A 21,119-nucleotide genomic window follows, 5' to 3' on the forward strand; every position below is an offset into this window, starting at 1 on the left:
AGGCCAGCTCTCTGCTGTGGCCCAGGAGAGCAGTGGAAGATGGTCCAAGTCCTTCGGCCCTGCACCCACATGGGAGACCAGGAGAAGCACCTGATTCCTGCCTTCGGATCAGCGGGGTGCACCAGCCGCAGCGGCCATTGGAGGGTGAACCAATAGTAAAAGAAGACCTTCCTCTCTGTCTCTCTCTCTCACTGTCCACTCTGTCAAAAAAAATAAAAATTAAAAAAAAGAGTCCAGCTCCTATGAGGTTGCCGTTTAAAACTATATCGTTAGGTTGTTTTGTATTTGACTGAACTGATAGCAAGAGTGTACCTTGGTTTTTCATTGTTAATACCAATTTTCACTTTATCTAACGGAAATTTGTACAAAATATCCTTTTCTCCATTTCTGAGATTAAGCAGAGACACACACGGAGACTTCAAACATGCATGGAAGACGCAGACTCTGAGAAAGCTACGCAAGGATTTCAAAATTTTTTGCATCCACACAAACTTACATTTTAACTCCATTTTTCCATGAAAGTGCTGCTGTCTCTTCATGCACTGTGATCTCGGCACACCCAATCCAATCTTCTGCGCTCACTGCTAACTTAATGGAGTCCATCGATCCTATCTGTGTGCCTTTGTTAGGACACTTCAGTCCTAGACATGTGAGATGTGGAGAAAGGAAAGAAGAACAAACTTTGTTCATGTGATGCCCGATAAATCAAGTAGGAAAACAACAGTCACCATGAACCTCTCAAACTTACTTTTCTTTTGTCAACCAGGGTTACCCCTCTGCTTCATAACCCTACCACCACAAAGCCCAACATTGCAGCATGCCCCATCTCTACTGTCACAAGATTTAATCTGGGGGGAAATACAAACTGCCTTTGGCTGATCCCCCTCTCAATGTCTAAATTAATCGAAGGAAATCATTTTAAAAGCTTGTCATGCATACTGCAAATCCAAGCTAGGGTGCCCCGGTGTATTTTACCATTATTATTAAAACAATGACCAAAAGTGAACAAATAAAATAAAACCAAGAGGGAGCCCATCTGAGGCCACAATAATGCAACAATTGGGAAACTGTATCTGCTTTGGTAGAAGATCAGAACCAAGGAATGCAATCATTTTCTTCATCAGGATAACTGTAGCTGATTTCAGTGGTAGTCCCAAACAGACAGTGCCCACCCTTTGGTTACCCGCAGTTGATAAATGTACATCCATTTTTCATTTTGAAGTGTTATTTCTGTTTGCAATTTTCCAAGTGCCTTTCCATGCCCCATTTGAAAACTGTCCCATGAACAAAGCTCCTTTGGGGGAGACAAGTTAATTTTCTGACTGCCACTCTAGTAGTAGGTTGGGGGAAGTAAACTTTGTTAACAGCCATGGCAGTGAAGCAACAACACTACTGTCTGACAAGGACCTCAAACCTCCAGAGGATCAGTTCATGGAAGAGCAGGACACCTGTGGGGAAGAACCCACCCAGACTTGGAGTCAGACAGCCTTGGGTTCAACCCTGCACTAAGTGTGGTGTAACTTGGCGCACTTTAAGATTAAATAGCATGATACACAATTAAATGACACACAGTAAGCACTGAATAAGTATCTCTGTTCTGACAAGCCGTAACAACTGCACAATTCTCTTTCATTTTCAAGAAGATAATATGAGGAGCAGTGGATAAAACGTCACTTGGGACATCCACCTCCCGTAGCAGAGTATCTGGGTTCAAGTCCCGCTCTGCTTCCAATCCAGCTTCCTTCTGATGCACGTCTGGGGACACAGCAGATGATGGCTCAAGACCTGGGTTCTTGTCATTCATGTGGGAGACCAGGAAGGAGTTCCAGGACCCTGGCTTCAGCCTGGCCCAGTCCTAGCCTCTGTGGGGTTTTGGAGAGTGAACCAACAGATGGAGAATCGCTCTTCTTCTCCCAACCCTGCCTCACCTTTTGTTCGAGTAAATAAAATTTTAATATAAAATTTTAAAAAAATAAAAAAGAAGATAACACAAGGGCTGTTTTCTAAGGCTTCCCCAGACATTTTTCCAGAGATGTTTGCATGATAAATGTATCTCCTCACACTTTACCCTTGTCCAGTGATACATGTCAGCGACTTCAGACAGCATGTTGACGAGGGTTCTCCCTGGTCTGGCTCTCTCAGACTCTTGGTATGCACGCACAACATGCCACTGATGGTTGGGAATACTTTTGTACAGGCAAATTAATATTCCTCTTTTTTCTTTAAGCATGCATTTGTGATTTGTTCAAAGAACCACCACATCTACAAGTATATTCATTTTAATCATCAATTTATTAAGGTTCCAAATTGAAGGAGTCTGGGACAATGCCATTCCTCTAGTTTAGAAAATTCACATTCAATAAGACCAGGGGAAAATGGACACAAAAGGGTCCCTTTAGTATTTCATCTAGTATTTAAGTATTCAAGTGATGAAGTGCTTATTCTGAGTCTCAGAAGAGGAAAATAAACAGTACAAGAGCCAAATATGTATTAATTATGGCTTATTTATTTAGTGCCACTGATGTGTATCAAGCTATGCAAAAGGTAAATTGAAGGGGGAATTGAAAGGGGGAAATAAGGTCCCAGTTCAAGAGAGCTAACGATCTCAAAATGCGTTACTTAGGTACGAGTCTCTGAATATTTTACATAGAGGCTGTGACTGACGATGATAAGAAAATGGAGCGAAATCCTCAAAGGAGGTATGGTGGGGAGAAGGAGGAGTGATGAGAAAAGAGGGCCAAAAGAAAGGGCCATTTGAACAGTATTTAGGGTATTGGCTGTACTGAAGTGAGTGGAGGGAGGATTCCCTGGAATCCTTCCTGAATCAGGTTAGACAGGACCCCAGATCAGAGACTGCAGTGTAGACCTCCTCACTGTGGAGCTTAGCACTCCCGTCTAGTCATGCAGACAGCAGATTCTCGAGGCTTCTGGCAAGACAAGAGCCCCTTGATGAGCCTGCAGAAAGAGAACCACCAATGTGACCACAGTGTGGACTGTGAATTCTGGAAGCAGTTACTGAAGTGTTGCAGCTTAAGAAAGGCCTGCTAGAGGACTCTGGAATCCTGAATCTGCAGACTTCAGCGAGTCATGTCACAAGAGCAAGGAGCCACTGCACATCCTTTGATTTCCAAAACAAAATACTAAAAATAATTACTGTTATCTCCTTTACTGGAGTTTAAGTCACACTCAATGCACTTAAGTGTACACTGTAATGAGTTTTGACAGATTTGTACAGTCAAACAATCACTAACAAAACCATGGTACAGAAAGCTGTTGTCACCCTAGGAAAGCCCCTCAGGGCCTTTGACACTCAGTCTCCTCCCCCATGCCTCATCCTGCCAGCCACTGATCCACTTTCTGTCAGTGTGGTTTTACCTTTTAGAGACTTTTTCCTAGATGGAATAATACAGCATGAAGTCTCTGTGGCTGGTTTATTCTGCCTCTAAAATGACTTCGAGGTTCATCCATGTTTGTAGTAGGCATTGTTTGGTCAGCCATTTTTTATTGCTGTTAGTATCTCCTGCTACGGAAACAGGATAAGTTGCTTATCCATGACATCTGGATTATTTCCAGCTTGGTGCTATTATGAATAAAACTTCTGTGAGTATTTGAATACAAATCTTTGTGTGAACATATATTTTTTATTTCTTACAAAAAATGTCAAGGAGTGGGATTTCTTTATCACATAATGAGTGCTGTTAGACTTGTGAGAAATGTTGAAAAATAGCACCTTACATTCCCATCCTTGTTAATATTTGGCACTGTTAGTCTTTTCAATTTTAGCCATTCTAGCGTATGTGGAGTGGAATCTTCCTGTGGTTTTAATTTGCCTTTACCTAATGACAAATAAAGTTTAACATATCTTACGTACTTACTTGCCATGCATGTATATTTTTTGGTGAAATGACTATTCAAACACTTTGCCAATATTTTTAGTGAAATGTCTCCTTTTATTGAGTTATGTTCTTTATACACTCAGGAAACAAGATCTTTATCAGATACGTGTTTTAGAAATATTTTCTCCTTGTGGCTTAACTTTTCAACTTTCAATGGTGTCTTTTGAAGAGGAAAACTGTTTAATTTTGACCATGTCTAACTTATCAATTATTTATTTTATGAGTCATAATCCTTTGTCCTATCTATTACATCTTTTCCCAACCCAAGGTCAAAAAGATGTTCTCCTATTTTTTCAAGAAGTTGGGTATTTCGGGTCATATGTCGAGGTCGATAGTCCATTTCCCTTCAGCCTTGTGTCTGACACAGGTGAGGACTGAGGCCCACTTTTTGCACATGGATATCCAATTGTTCCAGCACAATTTGCTAAGATGATGATTACTTTCCCTTTAAATTGTCTCTGCCCAAAGCTGGTGAAAGCCTCCATGTAAGTGAGCATCACAGCAGCAGCTGGACTTAGAGAAGTGGGGATGAGATGATTCTGAAGTAACGATAGAAGGGGATACTTTTATGGGATTTTATGGGATACTATTCTGCAGCCATTTTAAATGATGATAAAGTTCTATATTTGTTGATGATGGGGAGATTGTTACACGATAAATACCTCATTACCCTGCAGAACACATAAAGTCGTTTTGTGTTTCTAAGTAGAGTGGGAGACAGAATAAAATACACAGAGACCAACCGACCAAGAGATATGCCCTGGAAAGTTACTCATGTTCATCTCTAAGTAATGAAATAAAAGGGTTTTTTTTTCTTTTTTTTTTGCAATTTTTGGAAGTTTTTCAATGTGTGGGAGAGGTATTTTCATCATAAAGAAAAGCTGTGGATGGCAAAAAACAGAGATGAGGGTGAGTAGTGAGTTACTGCTCAAGTGTCATTCCATTTACTACAATGAAGCTCTGATGACTCGCAATGCCAGAACAGCATGGAGGTAATCCCAGTACAGTTTGGACCAAGGTGCCCATTACTTCAAAAATATACTCTGACCTCTGCAACCCTTGTAGCTAAGGATCCTGAAGCTGGGTGTGTGGCAGTAAGAGAGTCCTGGGAAATGTGTACATAATTATACAAATCAGTAGTCAAGTTATTTCAAATTAATTTTTATTCAGATTCAGTTGTTTATGGCCATAGGGCAAGCCAAGCTACTTTCTAAAGAGTCTTGGGGTGACTCGTAATTACCTATAATTGGGTTTTCTGTCTTGCAGATTATCTGCAGTAGCTTCAGACTTATTACTTCCACTCATCCCAGGAGCTCTCCAGCAGAGTGGAATCACGAAGCCCAACAACTGTCAAGAACAGGGCTTAAAATCAATTCAAAGGAAAGAGCAAGTAATTAGCAATAGATGCGCAGAGAAGAGATGCCTAAAGGATTTCTAAATTACTGCCTAAAAATTTTTGATAGTGAAGTTATTAACAAGTTGGGCAAGAAACAGAAGGGAGTAAATAAACTTAAAATGCACAAGATTTCACTTTGGCCAAAGCACCTTTTCTGTATGTACCAAACATTCACGGAATCTCCACTATAGTGTGACCTGTCCAAAGTGCTGAAGTTGCCCGATGATGACCAGTGGGGATCTCAGATGTAAGGGTTTGAAGCAAATGTCAAATTTTTAAAACACTGGCAAAGGGTGATGTGAAACTGATGAAAGAGTCTCCTTGAAATGTTGGGCTTGATCTTATCACTTGTCCTGGAGTTCTTAGACATCTCTCTGCTGATAACAGGAACTGAACCATACAACCGTCCAGGTCATGCCTAGCTTTGGGAAGCCATTATTTCCAAGGCCTCCAATGTACTATTTTAGGCTTTTGATAACTTTTGCCTTTTTTCTCCAAGACCACTTTATAAGCTACTGTTTTTTGAATGTTTATTGTGTGGCAATCTCTGGGAAAGCACTGTAAGTTATTATCCATTGTACCTAATCCCCACCATTACCAGGCATTGTAGTTCCCATTTCACAGATGAGAAGAGCAAGGTAAAGTGGCTTAAGTAATTTACATCATGAGGAAGTAATAGAGGTGGGGTTTGAACCAGAGTGTGTCAGACTCCAAACCTCTTAGCCTTCTTTCTCTACTGTGTTTTACAGATGACTGATTAATTAGACAATAACCCCTTCCCTAAATGTAGCTAGAGGGAAGGACATTTCTTGACTAGGTGAAGGGTATTTCTTCTTTTAAGAGATTTATTTATTGATTTGAATGGCAGAGTTACAGAGAGAGGGGGAGACACAGAGTGAGAGAACTCCCATCTGCTGGTTCACTCCCCAAACGGCATCAACAGCTGACACTGGGCCAAGCTGAAACCCAGAGACTGAAACTCCATCAGGTCTTCCATGTGGGTGGCAGGGCCTGAGTACTTGGGCCATCTTCCACTTCCTTCCCAGGCACAGTAGCAGAGAGTTGGATTGAAAGGGGAGCAACTAGGACCTGAACTACCCTCATGTGGGATGTCAGCATCGCAGGCGGCGGTTTAATGCCTCTGCCCCACAAAGCCAGCAGCACTGGTGCAGGACTTTTCTGACATAAATAAAATGTCCTGTCCTTTGGAGACAGAAACCAAAGGATGCCAAGGTCCCAGGACAGGACAAAGTCCAGCATATTTGCACATTACAGAAATGCTTGCCTGCCAAGCATAACACCCAAAATGAAAGAAGTTTGCTCTTCTGTAGCTCCACCCCTGTTCTGACCCTTGGTCTGAAGCCAGTCCCACATCCTGAAGCGAGTGTTCAGTAAGTGTTGGAAACACAAATGAGGAAACCTTGTAAGTAAACAATTCATAGATGCTCTTCCTTCCGTTTTCACCATCCCTTGTGAATGAACACTGCGCTCTGCTTAGCAAGGACACAGAGATCTTCTAATAAAAACAATTAGTGGGGCCAGTGCTGTGGTGTAATGAGAAAACCGCTGCCTGCAGTGCCAGCATCCCTCATGGGCACCAGTTCAAGTTCCAGCTGCTCCACTTCCGATCCAGCTCTCTGCTATGGCCTGGGAAAGCAGTAGAAGACGGCCCAAATCCTTGGGATCCTGCACCCACATGGGAGACCTGGAAGAAGCGCCTGGCTCCTGGTTACAGCCATTTGGGGAGTGAACCAGCAGATGGAAGACTTTCTCTCCATCTCTTTCTCTCCATCTCTTTCTCTCTTTCTCTCTCTCTCTCTCTCTCTCTCTCTCTCTCTCTCTGCCTCTCTGTAACTCTGCCTTTTAAACAAATAAATATTTAAAGAAATTAGCTCCAACTCTTCCTGGCTCTGGGAAGGAGGTAAGTGTGTCCTCCATGTCCTCACAGATTTGTCTTGAGAACTAAATACACAACATGGTCGTTATACAACAGCATATGCTCTCCTTGCATGTTAGGAATGCTAACAAGTGCCTTACCTGCATTGACCACTTACTACACACAACAACTACGAGTTGTATTTTACTCTTTTCACTCCCACTTTTCAGATGAGGAAGCCAGTGCCTGGAGAAGTTACCCAAATTACCCAAGGTGACCCAGCAGAGTCAAATCCAGAAAGTGTAGACTTCTGAGCCTGTATTCTCTTCCCCCTAAATTCGGTGTTGGTGAATGGTGGCCCATGAGCCAAAGCCAGTCTATCAGTTGGTTTTGTAAATGAACTTCTCTGAAAATGTTCACATCTATTGATTCACACAGTAACTACGGCTACTTTCCTAGTTTAAAGGCAGGGTTCCATTGCTGCAGCAGGCATTGCTTGGTCAAGAAAGCCTGCGTGATGTACTATCTGGCCCTGTGCAAAAACATTGAATAACCCTTAATATTACTGTCTCAGACAGAAAGGGAATCATAAAATTGAGTCCACGATCATGACTGCAACATATGTTGAGTCGTGGAAGCAGGTCTCTCAAGGCCTTCAGGAAACTGTTTATCGAGAACCTCAGAGAAAGGGCAGAGTAAGTAACACTCCTGAAATTTGCTTCACCTCGGATCTATCTTTCCTGGAGCACCTGGTAAGAATAATGTCTCCCTTTAACATGCTTCAGGGCACGTGACTAGGCAGTCCTGGAGCAAGTCAGTCTCCACAGTACTCGAAGTCTGTGAGGGGAAGTAACACACTAAGAGATACCCCCAGCCCAGCCTTCACCTGTGGCACAGGGATCGTCTACCAAATGACCCCGTATTTTTTCTTTCAAAAGACAAGGAAAGGTGTGAATCACAGACAAGTGCCTTTCCAAACATAACGGTGAGCTTGGTGGATACAATCACTCGGATGACTGAAGAAGGAGCCAGATGTTAAGAATGCGGTGGCAAAATTTTAACCAAATATCAGCAATAAAAACCATCATTGATTTCATCAATACATGATTCCTGAAAACCAAAGTGACCTTGACACTCGCCATTCCCCCAGTAGCTTGTACTATATGAGTGCTTTAGAAAATGATCAAGAATGAACAACTTTCATAAGTAGAGTGCCATTCCCTTCAGATTCCTCCAATTGTGAGAACCAGCACTGCCGGCCTGTGTAGCTCTGAGCGTCACAAAAATGCCGCACTCCTCACACTCTCTGGCCACCGCCTCCCGTTCCTGTAGGCGTGCGCACTGCTAAGGATGAAGAGCAATAAGAAGAAAAGGACTGGGCCGGCACTGTGGTATAGCAGGTAAAGCCTTCACCTGCAGTGTCGGCATCCCTCGTCTGCGCCGTATGAGTCCCGGCTGCTTCACTTCAGATCCACTCCCTGCTGATGCACCTGGGAGGGCAGCAGAGGATGGCCCAAGCACTTGAGCTCCTGTATCCAGGTGGGAAACCCAGAAAAGGCTCCTAGCTTTGGCCTGGCCCAGCCCCAGCTGTTGTGACCATTTGGGGAGTGAGCCAGCGGATAGAAGATCTCTCTGTCTCTCTCTCCTTCTCTCGGTTATCTCTGCCTTCCTAAAATAAATAAATATTTTTTTAAAGAGAGAGAGAGAAGGAAGGAGGGAGTATGGTGGTCTTGAGAAGCAGGGGTGGAGAAGACTGATTTTTGCAGGCTTGACTTTGTGGGAGTCATGATTTGCCAAAAACACTTGCAAGTTTGATTGAAGAAAATGATTTCACACAGGAAGATACTTTCCTCGTTGCCTGCAGGCACGACCTCTCCTGTTCTTAGGCTTCCTCAGCAAAAACTTCTGCGTCACAAAGCTCTGCACTTATCATCTCATTTTAGCCTCATCCCAACCTACACAGTAGCTGCTACTGTGACTTGTCCTTTATGTCAGGGAGCTGGAACTGAGAGAGGTAGTAGGTCAGGGTAACAGAGCAGAAGTGTTAGGGGTCAGTCACTGTGCGGAGTGGACTCTGGGAGCGGTCACTGCCCTAAACGCAGCATCCTGCCTGAGATTTTGTGTTTCTTTCTGCTGCTATATAAGTTCATGAGACCCTGTTTGATGAGGATTAAGCAACAGAAGTGAAGCCATTTAGACCAAGTCTTATAGAGCTCCTAGCAGGACCACGCCCTCCACCCCTCCCTCTCCACCACCATCCCCCTCCTCTCCTTGGAAGCTTTTCAGATTTCTCTGCTAACACACCATAGGAGTTTGACACAACCCACCCTCAGAGCTGAGAGACTTTTTTTTTTGTCTTGTGTTTCAGGAAAAATGAAGAGAAAAGGAAAAAAAAAAAAAAAAGGTGAACAGCCTGGTAATCCTTTTAGCATTCACTGAAGCAATCCATTCAGAGTTGCGTTTGACGCAGTTTCCTAAATCGTCAACTCCACGGGACAGAATTGTCAGTTAGACGAGAAACCAATGCAACAGCTCCTCCAGAATCCGCAGAAAACCTCCACCAGCAGACTGGGGATAGTATTACAAACTAACATAAAATAACAAGTAGCATTTGTTCTTGCTCACCACATGTCAAGTTTTCTGCTAAGGGACTATACATACGCAATCGTCCTCGACGATCACAGCCCAGCGAGGTAGGGATTGTTATCCTCATTTAGCAGGTGAGGGAGAGGAGGCTCAGGAGGATTCAGCAATTAGCCCACTTTGTTGATGGCATAGCTAGGATTTGAACCGAAGCCTTTGTGAGTCCACAGGCCACTAGTAGCACACCACACCTCTAACACAGACTGCTAATCACTCTATACCAAGCTCAGCTCCCATTTCCTGTCAAAGACCGGGGAGTTCACGTGTTTATCATCACGGGGCATCTGTGGCCACTCTGCAGTTGGGGCACGAATCTGCCCAGCCCTGCTGTTGTAGCACAAAAGCAGCCGTAGACAAAAGCTGAACAGACAGACACGGCTGCGTGACAAGGAAACTTTATTCACAAAAACAGCAACTAATGAGGGTTAGGCCCAAGGCCACAGCGTGCCAACCTTGTTCCTTCAGAGTGGGAAGAGCTGAGCTGAATCTGTGAAGGACACAGAAGGTTTAAACAGGTTGAAGAGAGGAAGGAAAGAAAAGTGAGGAAAAGAACAGAAGTAGCAGCCGGCCAAGGGCAAGTACCTGCCATGGCAGCCTCACCTGGAAAATGGATTCCCTCCTCTCTGCTTGTCCAGCCCTCTCTCCACTATGAATTTACCACTCTGGTAAAAGCTGTATTCTTACATCCTCTCTAAATGAGATCCTGGTTTCTTCTCGGGCCTCTCTTCTGGCCTCTAAATGGTTCTCACTGGTTTCTAACTAGTCCGTGTCCAGGTTGGGACGGCCCACTGAAAGCAAGGATTCAAGGCCCTGAGCTCGGCAGGCAGGAGCACAGGGAGCCCAGCGAAGTCCTAGAAAGGTGTCAAGGAAGCTCTGGGCTTCTGTACGCCCTCCACTGCTCTCATTCTCTTTTTTAAACCAGCAGCCCGGCTGCTTTTTATCTTGAGTGCCAAAATGCATCTGGAATGAGGCATAATCCTCCCACTTCCAGCAGCTTCACTCAGTGTAATGTCACAGGTAAATGTATCAGACCCAGTAGATGTTCTACTTATGGTAATTGCTCTGAAATGTTACCAACGCTTCTCAAAATATAGGTGTTGTCTTGGAGCATGTGATGAGCGAGTGAGCTGTGCCTCTTCTCCCGCTCCTCATCCTGGACGCTCTCACATAACAAAATCCCTCCAGCAGTTAACGATCGCCTGTTTTCTCAGTTTACTTCAAGTAAAAGCTTCGCAGAGTCTCGAGGTTCAGGCCCCCCTGTCTGATCTCACTAATGCAACCTATGTAATATTTATCATCGCCTGTATTAAAGAGCAGAATATGGATTTCCCCCGAAGCCTCTGAAAAGTACTCCGTCTGTCATACTCGCGTCTGGCTGCTCGGTTTTCTGACAGAGACAGATTGGAGGGTGGGTGGTGATTCAGTGTGGAGTACTCCCTTCCTGTCTGAAGGTGATGAGTATATTTCAACCTCAACCGATTCCGTAACAAGAAATCACGTTGCTGACTTTCCAATATCTGCCTCCTGGACGAGTAATAAAGCCCACCCATGGGCTGGTCTGTTGTTCCTCCTTCTTTTCAAAGCCCCCTCCTCCATCCCCCGATGAGGGATGGAATGACATCAGCTACAGAATGGGGGGAAAGCTGTCTGCTCCGGGGGGGTCTGACAACCTCAGGGAACTTGCCTCCCAGTGAGCAGGACAGGTGGCATAGTCGCCAGGATTTGGGGCTTGCTTCTAGGGCACTTCACTCATTCCACAGCTTTTATTAGACCTGTTCTACACGCCAATTAGAGAGCTGAGGACACAATGATGTGCCGAGAAGATGACAGCCGTGCCTTTGGGAAACAATACATCTACTCGGGAAAAAAAAATGTTGATTACAAATTGCACAAATACGTGTAAGAATCCCAACTATGATCAGTGACCTGGTGGGGCACACGGTCCTGTGAGCATGACAGCACAAAGCAGACCCAGCCAGAGGGTTCCCCTAGAGGCTCAGGGCTCCAGGGCTGCTTCAACTCATTCAGAGCTTGCTGAAAAGTTGCTTGCTCGGAGAGGACATCTGGGACCCCTAAAGTCGCCCTGCCTCACCCCTACCCCTCCTTACTTCCTGCCACTCACTCTGCACCCCTTGCTGCAAGTACCACTGTCTGAATTACCTTCCATGTCTATTTGCCCCTCTTTCCAAGAAACCATAAGGTCCAGGAGACAAAGAATTTTGTTCTAGAACAGTGCTTAGCACATAGTAGGTACTCAGCAGATATGTGTTGCATGAATGCCTGATTGTGCTGCTTTCTAAATGTCCTCTTAGGTGGTAGCCACAGGGAGTGTACGGGGACCGGGATCCTAGATGGAGCGAACATTCGGCCCCACAGGAGATAGCTGGAGCAGAAGGAATGTTGGGCTTTACCCTAAAAGTGACAGGGAGCTAGTCAGATTCACCTTGGGAAAAGACCACTAAGGCAGCAGACCAGAGTGCACCAGGATGGACCAGATGGACACAGCTGCCCATTGGAAAGCCACTGCAGAGTAGAAGGAGAGGCCAGCCTGGCCTGCAGGATACAAACCAAGAGGTTCAAGGTCTGTTTGGAAGGTAAAACCCACAAGTCAAGGTGAAGGGCTGTTTATGGAAACTTTGAGAATGCCTCCCAGGTTTCAGTCTTAGAACTACCAGATGCACCATGGCCCCCACTTTCCTGTGGCCTCAGCTCCCTGTGGCAAATGAGAAGCTGAGATTCTTGGAAATCCTGGCTTACATTTGGTGCACTAATCCCAAACACACAGCCTTGCCAGGAGGTATTTTTGTTCCATCCCATCCACCTCTTTTCATTGCTACTTTTCCACCAAATCTTGGGTCTCCTGGAATTCTCGAGTTTTTACTTTCCACCAAAATCACAATTCTCTTGCTTTTTCCATGACTTATCTGAAACAAAAGCAGCAAAACACTGGGGCAGGGGCTATTCCTCACCCACCCAGGGAGAGTGGTGCTGCCTATAATAGTCTCACCCCCAGGACCCACCATGAGATTACAATTTCATTCATATTTTATGTTCTATCGACAACCTAGCCAGTGAATGTAATCCATCTTTGAAAGCCACTGAGAGCCCACACAATATCAAATATACAGGACTTTGTACAATTTTGAAATACAGGTGTGTCTGGCTGGAAGTAAAATTTCCAGGAAAAAAAATCTGTTAGTTATCCAGCCCAGCATGAGGGGAGAACATCAGTGTGTGTGTGTGTGTGTGTATGTCCAGAGAAGAAAGCAAGCACAAAGTGGAGAAGGCACCTGCTCTCCATCACACACATATAACATTTGAATCTAAACTGGAGGGAGCTCGAACCCTCCCTGGGCTGCCATCACCACTTGTGAACGTGTGTTAATGACAGAGCATTGCACTTCTCCTCCATGCACATAAACAAAGCTGAGAGCTGTTAATAGGTTGGAAATGACATATGGATTGCTCAAAACAGATCTAGGACTGTTTTGGATAGAGTTCAGGGGAAAGAGAACCTGGAGCACAGAACCTGTCCAGCTCTTCCCTGGTGGGAACACAACACTAAGCACCAATATTCTATTCCAGACCAAGGCCAGCGGGTGGACAAGGCACTAATGGGATATCTGCTCAGCTTCAAGAGGTCACTATCATGAGACGATAGCTGGAGACCAGCTCCCTCTGAGCTGATCTCTGTCGGCAGGTGCTGGGCCCAGCTGAAAAGGAAATCCCGAATTCAGCTCCAGCCATTTATCCAACCCCGCTCTGCACACAGGTGCCTGTGCTTCCAGTGATTTTGCAGGTGGCTTGCCACTCCCAGACTCCGCGAGGGCCTCACTGACATGTGAGTCAGCCTCCGGGCATCCACAGATTAAAGAATGTTGCTCTGTCTCTGATTTCAGATTCAGGCTGGTTCTCAGCTCTGCGGGTTACTGTGTGATATCAGGCAAGATACCTAACCTCTCCAGGCGTCGGTGTTTCCATCTGCAGAATGGGACTAAAAGATACTCCCTCCCCACCACAGTTCTAAAGTGTTGGCAAGGATTCGATGTGATACTCCAAGTGAAGTGGTAAGCAGAGCGTGAAGCTCGCACTTCATCTGACACTAGTGTAGTGCATGTTATGTTACATGTGTTTTTCTAAGATCTGTTTAATCTTCATGCTATTATTTTCTCTTTTAGAGATCAGGAACAGAGACAGGCACAGAGATGTAAGAGGTCTGTCCACTGTAATAGCTGCTGCAGCTGAAACTCCCACCCAATCCTGGTGCAGAGCCCATCGCCTAACCACTGCGTGGTCAGCAGTCAAGAAAGGTTCTTTATCCTGATAATTTTTTTTTATTTTTTATGTTTTGACAGGCAGAGTGGATAGTGAGAGAGAGAGACAGAGAGACTAGAACTCGGTGTGCCGGCGCCGCAAGGCGGAGGATTAGCCTGTTAAGCCACGGCGCCGGCCTATCCTGATAATTTTAATCCTACCCCGCAACCAAAGGCTTTGACACCACCCCATGGCCACTGCTATTGCTGAAGCTGGAAGGAAGGGCTTCGAAGGTGGCCCTCTCCTTGCCTGATAGACTCAGAAATCCAGATATCCAAGAACTACTGACATCTGGGGCTGATAATTCTCTACTGTGGGGGTGTCCTGTGGATTATAGCATCCCTGGCCTCCACCCGCTGGGTGCCACACACACATCAAGCATGACAACCAAAACGTGTCTGCAGACATAACCAAAGGTCCCCAGGGGATACAGCTGCCCCCTACTTGAGAACCACTGCAGGAGCCCAGCTTCAGGCACGGTGTGGCTATCTTGGGGCAGCAGAAGAGGGCCTATGCCCTCAGTGCCCATATCAGAGGCAGGTGCCTAGGATTGTTCTCTGCACCCAACACCAAAAGGAGAATCTCCTCAAATTAAACCAAGTACCATCAGAGTACTGGATGATGCAAAGCTGGGAATCTACAAATGGCATGCATCCCTTTGTTTCAGTCAGCTTTTCACAACCTGATTTGTAATACCCGAGAGGATCTCCTATTTTGGCTAAGGCTTTGGAGGTTCACAGTTCAAGACTGGATGGCCCCAACAGCCCAGCAGCTGCCAGGAGCAAGAACCTGTGCAGGAACAATCCTGCAGCAAGCCAGGGGGCAGAGGGAGAAGTTCAGTCGAACTCGGCATACACAGCCAGTCCTCTAATAACAGGGCAGTCCCCAGGGACCTAAGGACCTCACACCAGCACCCCCCTCCCCCGCCAGACACCATAATTAGATCATGTCTCCACCTTCAATCCATCAACCATTGACAGAAGGCTTTGGGGTTTGAATGCTTCCGTGAGTTCAGGGAACCAGTTGCTGTTCAACCCTAACAACCTCCGTAAGTTCACACAGCAACAGTGTGGGCTTTCAGTCATTGCCAACCAGACAGAGACACGATGAGGTGAGCACAGGCCTGTTCCTGGAGCCTTCAAATCTTCCAGTCGGCTGTCACCTGCTCCCCCACAGGCCCGCCCAAAGCCACCCATCAGCTAAGCTAATCAAGTGCAGAGAGAAATGGGAGAGACTCAATGAGAGACTTTCCAGTCCGAGTTTCCCTGCTGGAGACTTCTCTGGGATACTTCACAGGACTTGAGCGGGATGGGACCACAGTTCTCTCTTTATCTACCAAGGGAACAGATCTGCCTCCCCCCCTCACCCCTTCCCCTCACTCCAGTCACCCCATCCCTGCACCAAGTGAATGCTCCAAGTTCAGGATCATATGACTTTGCGGTGGCAAATCCACCTCTGCCACACGTTCTCTGTTCCCACTGGCCACAGCTGAAGAAGCAAACTTCACCACAAACCTCCCGTCTGTGAAGCCCTTCCAAACTCTCAAAGTCCCAAGATCACCCAAGAATGAGAGGAGTAAGAAGGTGGAAAAACAAACACAAATACTAAATAAGTAAATGTCCATAGAACTGGAATGACCTCTAAATGTTGTGTCTGAATTTTAAATCTGTTCTCCATTTGCAATGCCTTCTCAGTATACAACTACATTTTAAATAGATAATCCTCTGTAGAACAGTTCTTATGTAAACAGCCAGTAATTTTGATGTATTAGAATTAAAAGAAATTTCCTAAGGCCAAATTCTGCCATATTTTAAGAAATGTGCCTTGGTTATTCCAGGAATAATTTTGCTTCAGGGACCCAATTAAAGTTATCAAAACTGTAGTTTCTTCTGGATGCTAAAGATGCAATATATTTCACACATGCTTCTACAGGTTATTATTTTCAGGGATTGCATTTTACAGATTTAAAAAAAAAAAATCTTCAACCAAGGGGAAGAGTTTTAGACGATCACATAATTCTAAGCCACAAACAAGAAGCACAAAGCTCTGTAATCATCAAGCCTGCAGTGAAGGAGCACGCAGGGCTGCTCCGACAGTTGAGATCGGTTTGCTGGCTGGAATTTTCAATGCTTTCAAGTTTAAGATGCGGTAAGCACAGTTCAGGCGAGGCATAATCAAGAAATGGTTGTTTGTTTCGGCTGCTGCAAAATTACGGGGTGTCCCATATGGGCTGGCATCTTGCACGTTTGTACATACAGCAATTACCCTGCGAGATTCCTGACGCTCCCTGCTTTCCCTGGGAAGAAAGGGAAAGAGTGACAGGGGCAGCTGACAGCAGGCTTTCAGACGTCTCGGTCCTCGCAGCCGCAACCGTTAAAAGTGTGGGCCAGGCAGAGCCGCCACAGAGCGGGAGAGGCAAGGGGAGGCTGGGGCTACGTGACAAACGGAGCAGGCCAATAGAAACAGTTCTGTTTGCGAGATCTGTCAAAATATTTGTCAGCCTGGTAACTGGGGAGTCGTGGACACGTTTCAGTTAGCTGGGTATTGCAATTGCAAACAAGATGTCAGCCACCTGACCTTTATCCTTGCATAACGAGGAAAGAATTTGTCTGTCACACCATGATTTCTGCTATATGGCTTCAAATAGCAAGAGAGGGAGAGAGGTGAGGGGCGGGGGGCGGGGGGCGGGGGAACAGAGGACGCGGGAGAGAAGGAGCACATTTGTCAGTTTGCCTGCTGAAATAGCACCCAGTCACCATGTTTGATGTGGTCCCATGGGCAGGACTGATCTGGCCACACTAGAAGTCACAGTGGTCCACGGGAGCACTGAGAGCCCAGGGGGCCCTCTAGATCTGTGATTACCAGTGCTAAGGATTCCAGATATCTCCCTTCTTTTTTTATTTCTTTTAACTTTACTTAGGTTACACAAGTTCTGTGTGTTTCATGTATACAGATTTAGGAACACAGTGATTCTTCCCACTCTGCCCTCCCTCCAGCCCTTGTTCCCACCCTTCCCCTCTTCCCTTTCCTATTCCCACTCTTAATTTTTACAAAGATCTATTTTCAGTTTACTTAATGACCATAATGTTAACCCTACACTAAGTAAAGAATTTAACAGATACTATGAAGAAAAAAACACTGTTCCTCAACAGAAGAGACAAGGGCTCTAAACAGTCACTGAATCTCAAATTTCCATTTCACTCCTAAACCTTCCATTGTAGCTACTCTACAGTGAAAACATATGACCAGATATCTTCTTTCAGAAACAATTTGGATTTTATTTTCTTTTTCCAATTGTGTGGCACAAGGGCCAGCACATGCTTCCTGTGAAGCACCAGGGTGACTGCCCCTGGCTCCTGGGACCACACAGCCGCTGCTGCACTCAGCCCGACAGCTACAGCTTCAGACGAGGTGTCCTGACTGTGATGCACACAGCTGTGTTCCCAGATGCCTCCATCCACAACAACAGGCACCCAGCTGTAGTCAGCCAGGGAATATAGTTGGCTGATTCCAGCTGGTGGCTATGCCAGCTCTACACACCTTCATAGCTTCAGGGATGCTACTGGCCATCCAAGGTGTGGGGAGTCTCTGTCAATGTGACAACCATGAAATCTTGTGTATGGGGTCAGGTGTTTGGCCTAGCATGACAACATGTGACTATGGTTGTGACATCCCCCCATTCCCATTCCAGTTCCTGATTCTATTCTCAATTCTTGCTTCTTGCTGGTGTCCATCCTGGGAGCAAGTGATGGCTCAAATACATTGGTCCCTGCCACCTACATGGGAGGCCTGGATGGAGTCCCTGGCTCCCAGCTTCACCCTGGTCCAATCAAGGCCTTGGCAGGCATTTGGGGAGTGAGCCAGGGGATGAGAGCACTGTCTCTTTACCTCTGAAATAAATATTGTTTAAATAGTCCATTGTGAATACTTATAACTTTACATGGCTTTGGTGTCCATATTGAATATAGTTGAACTGTCTCATATTAGAGGCAGGATTCAAATATCCTCAACATTTCTAGTTCCTTGTCTACTCCCAGTGCCCTGATACAGTTGATCCATAGCCTGGCCTGATACAACTGCCTCCTGGGGACAACCTCCCTGCAGGACAGCAGGATGCACCACCAGTGATGCACCCCACACGCAGCGCAGACGGCCACAGTGAGCCCCTCGCATACAGCATGACCTAGAGCATGCTCTAACCCTCAAACACAGCTCCCTCCAGAGTGGGCGTTTGCTGCAGCAGCTAAGATTTCCAAGTCCCTGGGTTCAAGTCCCAGCTCTGCTCCAGCTCAAGTACTTGGGTTTCTGTCACCAACCACATGGGAAACCTGCATTGAATTCCCAGCTCTCAACTTCAGTCCAGGCTGGATTATGGATATCTGGGATGTGAACTAGCAGCTTGCTCTCTCCTTGTCCCCATAGCATACACCACACACACACACACACACACACACCTCCATAGGAAACCTATTTGGTTAAAGCCCTGGATTCAAAAGTCTCCAGCCCTCAGGTCTCTCTGATCCTCCCCACCCTCAACACACACCTGTGGGTGGGGTCTCCTGTCCCACTCCTAACCTCTCTGGGATCTCCAATTCATCTGTCCTATTTCCTGCATTTTGGCTTCACCTCCTCTTTGTGTCCCACCTGACCCCCTGACACCCATACGCCCACATCTCACGTTCCCTGGCCAGGGCTCCCCTGGAAAGCAGCTTTCTGAGCTTTTGGCCATTCTCAACAGAGAGGCCTCAACACTAACTTAGAAAGAAATTGCAACAAAAATCACAATGTAGGGAAAGCCCTATCACACACTCAGGGCTTTTGTCTTTTTCTTTTTTTTTATTATTTAATAAATATGAATTTACAAAGTGCAACTTTTGCATTGTTGTGGCTTCCCCCCGAACCTCCCTCCCGCAGCCCTCCCATCTCCCACTCCCTCTCCCATCCCACTCTTCATCAGGTTTCATTTTCAATTATCTTTATATACAGAAGATCAACTTAGGATATACTAAGCAAAGATTTCAAAAGACTGCACCCACACAACCGCACAAGATATAGATTACTGTTTGACCAGTAGTGTTATCTTTAACTCTCATAGTAAAACACATTAAGGACAGAGATCCTACGTGGGGAGCATGTGCACAGTGACTCCCGTTGTTGATTTAACAATTGACACTCTTATTTATGACGTCAGTAATCACCCGAGGCTCTTGCCATGAGCTGTTGAGGCTATGGAAGCCCCTTGAGTTCACCCACTCTGAACTTTAGTCAAGGCCGTATCACAGTGGAGGTTCCTTCCTCCCTTCAGAGAAAGGTGCCTCCTTCTTTGATGGCCCGTTCTTTCTGCCGGGGTCTTGTTCACCGAGATCTTTCATTTAGGTTGCTTTGCCACAGTGTCTTGGCTTTCCATGCCTGTGAGACTCTCATGGGTCTTTTAGCCAGATCCGAATGTCCCAAGGGTTGATTCTGAGGCAGGAGTGCTGTTTTGGGCGTTTGCCATTCTGTGAGTCTGCTGTGTGTCCCGCTTCCCCCGTAGGATCATTCTCTCCCTTTTAATTCTATCCTTCATTATTTGCAGACACTGGTCTTATTTGTGAAATCTCTTCGACACCCTATCTTTTTGATCAATTATGTACTTAAACTTATCACTTTAACAAGTGAGCTGACATTGGTACCTGCCTCCTTGATAAGAATGAATTGGAATCCCCTGGCACATTTCTAGCTCTACCATTGGAGGTAAGTCCGAGTGAGCATGTGCCAACCTGTATATATATCCTCCCTCTCTTATTCCCACTCTTATATTTAACAGAGATCACTTTTCTGTTAATTTTAAATGCCTAAAAATAATTGTGTATTAATTACAGAGTTCAACCGGTGGTATTAAGTAGAACAAAAAGAACAACAACAACAAAAATACTAAAAGGAATAAAATAGTAAATTGTTCCTCAACAGTCAAGACAAGGGCGATCATGTCATTGTTTCTCATACACTCAGGGCTTTTTCCCAGTCTAGAGGATGCTGTCTTCCCTCCTCACCCATTCTCAAATCCGTATCTAAAACAGGCTCTCTGGCCAGCAAAGCAGCTCACTAGGCTAATCCTCCACCTGCGGCGCCGGCACCCCGGGTTCTACTCCCGATTGGGGCGCCGGATTCTGTCCTGGTTGCTCCTCTTCCAGTCTAGCTCTCTGCTGTGGCCCGGGAGCACAGTGGAGGGATGGCCCAGGTCCTTGAAACCTGCACCCCATGGGAGACCAAGAGAAGCACCTGGCTTCTGGCTCCGGATCAGCACAGCGCGCTGGCCACAACGCACTGGCCATGGCAGCCACTTCGGGGGGTGAACCAACGGAAAAAGGAAGACCTTTCTCTCTCTTTCTCTCTCTCTCTCTCTCTCTCTCTCTCTCTCACTGTCTGACTCTGCCTGTCAAAAATAAATAAATAAAAATTTAAAAAAAAATTTAAAAAACAGGCGCTTTGAGGCTAATATGGCAACGTTGCTGGAAGTGACCCAGAGCAAAGGGTCAGTAGCCCCGGCCGCTACCACATCATGAATCTGTTGAGGCACCAAGAGCATGCAGAGCTGCTGCTCACCAAGCGATCCGCCTCCAACCCCAGGTCTCCCCAGCCAGTCCCAGCTCTTACTGCAGCCCCCAGAGGTCACCCAGTAGGAATCCAGACCCCATGTCATGGGCTGAAAATGCACCCTTTGTGCATTGGAGGGGTGAGGTTTATTTATTTATTTAAGCATCACTTTTCTCTAAACCAAAATCTCTCTGGACCTCCAATGCTTCCTAGAAAAGCTGGCTTTCTCTCTGTTACAAACAGCCACTCTCCCTCACCCATGTTGCTTCTAGCACAATTGCTAGTCTCACGTTTAATTCATTAGTTTGTTCAAAGTTCCTGAGTCATGTGAGTGAATTCACAGCATGATTCTTCCCAACACTATGCTTTGAAACAATGTGTTAATGTAACCTCTAATTAATACCAGTTGGTAAAGTGG

The 21,119-nt window shown here is 45.8% G+C and overlaps 1 long non-coding RNA gene across 1 annotated transcript in view; it reads right to left on the reverse strand.

The window, feature by feature from the left end:
- Window positions 1-513: 513 nt before the first annotated feature.
- The window catches only part of LOC133767953 (uncharacterized), a 219,959-nt gene continuing 199,353 nt past the window's right edge, over window positions 514-21,119 (reverse strand). Inside the window, exon 5 of the long non-coding RNA XR_009866923.1 lies at window positions 514-641. This is a non-coding gene — a long non-coding RNA (uncharacterized LOC133767953). The remainder of the gene's footprint in view (window positions 642-21,119) is intronic.

This window comes from Lepus europaeus, chromosome 10, assembly GCF_033115175.1.
Source record: "Lepus europaeus isolate LE1 chromosome 10, mLepTim1.pri, whole genome shotgun sequence".
NCBI lineage: Eukaryota > Metazoa > Chordata > Mammalia > Lagomorpha > Leporidae > Lepus > Lepus europaeus.